This window comes from Schistocerca serialis, unplaced genomic scaffold (genome assembly GCF_023864345.2).
Source record: "Schistocerca serialis cubense isolate TAMUIC-IGC-003099 unplaced genomic scaffold, iqSchSeri2.2 HiC_scaffold_585, whole genome shotgun sequence".
In the NCBI taxonomy this organism is placed as follows: domain Eukaryota; kingdom Metazoa; phylum Arthropoda; class Insecta; order Orthoptera; family Acrididae; genus Schistocerca; species Schistocerca serialis.
Genome location: NW_026048174.1, coordinates 10500 through 15000, shown reverse-complemented (window position 1 = coordinate 15000; position 4501 = coordinate 10500). Strand labels below are relative to the sequence as shown.

General features: G+C 57.7%; 3 non-coding genes across 3 annotated transcripts in view; all 3 read right to left on the bottom strand.

Moving 5' to 3' along the window:
* LOC126448270 (large subunit ribosomal RNA) overlaps nucleotides 1-1457 on the bottom strand; it is a 4222-nt gene extending 2765 nt beyond the window's left edge. The window contains exon 1 of the ribosomal RNA XR_007584060.1: nucleotides 1-1457. This exon is cut by the window's left edge and continues 2765 nt beyond it. This is a non-coding gene — a ribosomal RNA (large subunit ribosomal RNA).
* Nucleotides 1458-1645: 188 nt separating this feature from the next.
* Nucleotides 1646-1800, bottom strand: LOC126448272 (5.8S ribosomal RNA). Its single transcript, XR_007584062.1, has one exon. It is a non-coding gene; the product is annotated as a 5.8S ribosomal RNA (ribosomal RNA).
* Nucleotides 1801-2152: 352 nt separating this feature from the next.
* Nucleotides 2153-4062, bottom strand: LOC126448273 (small subunit ribosomal RNA). Its single transcript, XR_007584063.1, has one exon. It is a non-coding gene; the product is annotated as a small subunit ribosomal RNA (ribosomal RNA).
* Between the last annotated feature and the right edge of the window lie 439 nt (nucleotides 4063-4501).

Below are 4501 nucleotides of genomic sequence, written 5' to 3'. Positions count from 1 at the left end.
CCACTTGGCACTCCGATCCGAGTCGTTTGCTCGCGGCTTCAGCATATCAAGCAAGCCGGAGATCTCACCCATTTAAAGTTTGAGAATAGGTTGAGGTCGTTTCGGCCCCAAGGCCTCTAATCATTCGCTTTACCGGATGAGACTCGTACGAGCACCAGCTATCCTGAGGGAAACTTCGGAGGGAACCAGCTACTAGATGGTTCGATTAGTCTTTCGCCCCTATACCCAGCTCCGACGATCGATTTGCACGTCAGAATCGCTACGGACCTCCATCAGGGTTTCCCCTGACTTCGTCCTGGCCAGGCATAGTTCACCATCTTTCGGGTCCCAACGTGTACGCTCTAGGTGCGCCTCACCTCGCAATGAGGACGAGACGCCCCGGGAGTGCGGAGGCCGCCGCCCCGTGAAGGGCGGGGAAGCCCCATCCTCCCTCGGCCCGCGCAAGGCGAGACCTTCACTTTCATTACGCCTTTAGGTTTCGTACAGCCCAATGACTCGCGCACATGTTAGACTCCTCGGTCCGTGTTTCAAGACGGGTCGTGAAATTGTCCAAAGCTGAAGCGCCGCTGACGGGAGCGATTATTCCGCCCGAGAGCATCCCGAGCCAACAGCGGCGCGGGTCCGGGGCCGGGCCAGGTAGGTCCGTCATCCGGGAAGAACCGCGCGCGCTTGCCGGGAGCCCGAGCGCCCAAAGGGGCGAATCGACTCCTCCAGATATACCGCCGGGCAGCCAGCCAGGACACCGGGGCTCTGCCCAACAGACGCGAACCGAGGCCCGCGGAAGGACAGGCTGCGCACCCGGGCCGTAGGCCGGCACCCAGCGGGTCGCGACGTCCTACTAGGGGAGAAGTGCGGCCCACCGCACACCGGAACGGCCCCACCCCGCGGCGAGTGGAAAGGCAACCGGACACGACCCCGCCGCGGATTGCTCCGCGCGGGCGGCCGGCCCCATCTGCCGAGGGCGGAGGCCAGTGGCCGGATGGGCGTGAATCTCACCCGTTCGACCTTTCGGACTTCTCACGTTTACCCCAGAACGGTTTCACGTACTTTTGAACTCTCTCTTCAAAGTTCTTTTCAACTTTCCCTCACGGTACTTGTTCGCTATCGGTCTCGTGGTCATATTTAGTCTCAGATGGAGTTTACCACCCACTTGGAGCTGCACTCTCAAGCAACCCGACTCGAAGGAGAGGTCCCGCCGACGCTCGCACCGGCCGCTACGGGCCTGGCACCCTCTACGGGCCGTGGCCTCATTCAAGTTGGACTTGGGCTCGGCGCGAGGCGTCGGGGTAGTGGACCCTCCCAAACACCACATGCCACGACAGGCGGCAGCCTGCGGGGTTCGGTGCTGGACTCTTCCCTGTTCGCTCGCCGCTACTGGGGGAATCCTTGTTAGTTTCTTTTCCTCCGCTTAGTAATATGCTTAAATTCAGCGGGTAGTCTCGCCTGCTCTGAGGTCGTTGTACGAGGTGTCGCACGCCACACCGCCAGCCGGCTGTGCACGCTACCGAGTAAGTACCGGTATGCGAACCGCCAGGCGACGGGCGCGCATCGCACGTTTAAGGAGGCGCGGCCGGCCCCACAGGCGGCCGCGACGCTCCCAGGTCTGCGAAGCGGGGCAAACGCCGCGCGCTTCAGTATACGTAGCCGACCCTCAGCCAGACGTGGCCCGGGAACGGAATCCATGGACCGCAATGTGCGTTCGAAACGTCGATGTTCATGTGTCCTGCAGTTCACATGTCGACGCGCAATTTGCTGCGTTCTTCATCGACCCACGAGCCGAGTGATCCACCGTCCTGGGTGATCTTTTTCTTAGTTTCCACTGTCTCTTTCAAGACAGTTGCATAGGCGGGACGTAGGCGTGTGGCGGCCCCTGTTCAAGCGTTCTGTGTCCAACAGCCTCACGGCCGATGGGCGTCGTACGGCTCCACACCGGAGCGGACAGGCAGTCGGGCGAAAGTCATTCAAAACCGGCGCCAGGCGCCAGGTGCCGCAGGCCAGCCGCTCCAGCGCTTCAGCGCTCGTACCACACAACATTGGCGTTAGTTTTGAGAAGCACGCGTGGTTCCGCACGCGGCGCACGGCTACTGCGAGCCGTACAGGTAGCGTGTTGCGCGACACGACACGCACATCGAAAGACATGCAGTCTAGTCGGTAATGATCCTTCCGCAGGTTCACCTACGGAAACCTTGTTACGACTTTTACTTCCTCTAAATGATCAAGTTTGGTCATCTTTCCGGTAGCATCGGCAACGACAGAGTCAATGCCGCGTACCAGTCCGAAGACCTCACTAAATCATTCAATCGGTAGTAGCGACGGGCGGTGTGTACAAAGGGCAGGGACGTAATCAACGCGAGCTTATGACTCGCGCTTACTGGGAATTCCTCGTTCATGGGGAACAATTGCAAGCCCCAATCCCTAGCACGAAGGAGGTTCAGCGGGTTACCCCGACCTTTCGGCCTAGGAAGACACGCTGATTCCTTCAGTGTAGCGCGCGTGCGGCCCAGAACATCTAAGGGCATCACAGACCTGTTATTGCTCAATCTCGTGCGGCTAGAAGCCGCCTGTCCCTCTAAGAAGAAAAGTAATCGCTGACAGCACGAAGGATGTCACGCGACTAGTTAGCAGGCTAGAGTCTCGTTCGTTATCGGAATTAACCAGACAAATCGCTCCACCAACTAAGAACGGCCATGCACCACCACCCACCGAATCAAGAAAGAGCTATCAATCTGTCAATCCTTCCGGTGTCCGGGCCTGGTGAGGTTTCCCGTGTTGAGTCAAATTAAGCCGCAGGCTCCACTCCTGGTGGTGCCCTTCCGTCAATTCCTTTAAGTTTCAGCTTTGCAACCATACTTCCCCCGGAACCCAAAAGCTTTGGTTTCCCGGAGGCTGCCCGCCGAGTCATCGGAGGAACTGCGGCGGATCGCTGGCTGGCATCGTTTATGGTTAGAACTAGGGCGGTATCTGATCGCCTTCGAACCTCTAACTTTCGTTCTTGATTAATGAAAACATACTTGGCAAATGCTTTCGCTTCTGTTCGTCTTGCGACGATCCAAGAATTTCACCTCTAACGTCGCAATACGAATGCCCCCGCCTGTCCCTATTAATCATTACCTCGGGTTCCGAAAACCAACAAAATAGAACCGAGGTCCTATTCCATTATTCCATGCACACAGTATTCAGGCGGGCTTGCCTGCTTTAAGCACTCTAATTTGTTCAAAGTAAACGTGCCGGCCCACCGAGACACTCACTCAAGAGCACCCTGGTAGGATTGCAACGGGGTCCGCCTCGGGACGCACGAGCACGCACGAGGCGCGTCGCACGCCTTCAGCTCGCCCCACCGGCAGGACGTCCCACGATACATGCCAGTTAAACACCGACGGGCGGTGAACCAACAGCGTGGGACACAAATCCAACTACGAGCTTTTTAACCGCAACAACTTTAATATACGCTATTGGAGCTGGAATTACCGCGGCTGCTGGCACCAGACTTGCCCTCCAATAGATACTCGTTAAAGGATTTAAAGTGTACTCATTCCGATTACGGGGCCTCGGATGAGTCCCGTATCGTTATTTTTCGTCACTACCTCCCCGTGCCGGGAGTGGGTAATTTGCGCGCCTGCTGCCTTCCTTGGATGTGGTAGCCGTTTCTCAGGCTCCCTCTCCGGAATCGAACCCTGATTCCCCGTTACCCGTTACAACCATGGTAGGCGCAGAACCTACCATCGACAGTTGATAAGGCAGACATTTGAAAGATGCGTCGCCGGTACGAGGACCGTGCGATCAGCCCAAAGTTATTCAGAGTCACCAAGGCAAACGGACCGGACGAGCCGACCGATTGGTTTTGATCTAATAAAAGCGTCCCTTCCATCTCTGGTCGGGACTCTGTTTGCATGTATTAGCTCTAGAATTACCACAGTTATCCAAGTAACGTGGGTACGATCTAAGGAACCATAACTGATTTAATGAGCCATTCGCGGTTTCACCTTAATGCGGCTTGTACTGAGACATGCATGGCTTAATCTTTGAGACAAGCATATGACTACTGGCAGGATCAACCAGGGAGCTGCGTCAACTAGAGCTGAGCAGCCGGCCGCCCGGGAGTGTGTCCCGGGGGCCCGCGCGAACACGCAAGCGTCCGCTCAATTATTCTGCAAACAGGAGGAGGCTGAGCTCCCCTGCACAATACACCTCGAAACCCTCTCAGGTCCCGGCGGCGCGCAGCGCCGTCCTAAGTACTTGGTCGGGTTCGAGAGAGGCGCAATCGCCCGGAGTTTGGCGAGTAGACGCTTTAGGTGCGACCACCCGTGCTCCCAACTGAGCTTGCCGCTGCCGACAGAGGCCCGGGAGCGTGCTGTCGTGGCATTGCCGGCGGGAGACAACACGCGCCACCTACGGTGGCCGGCAGCTCCAACGCCAGCGCCACAGAAGGACAAAAGCCCCACTTGGGTGCCGAAGCGAACTCTCCCAGCACAGCGCACGCGCCAACACGTCCGCACAGCTG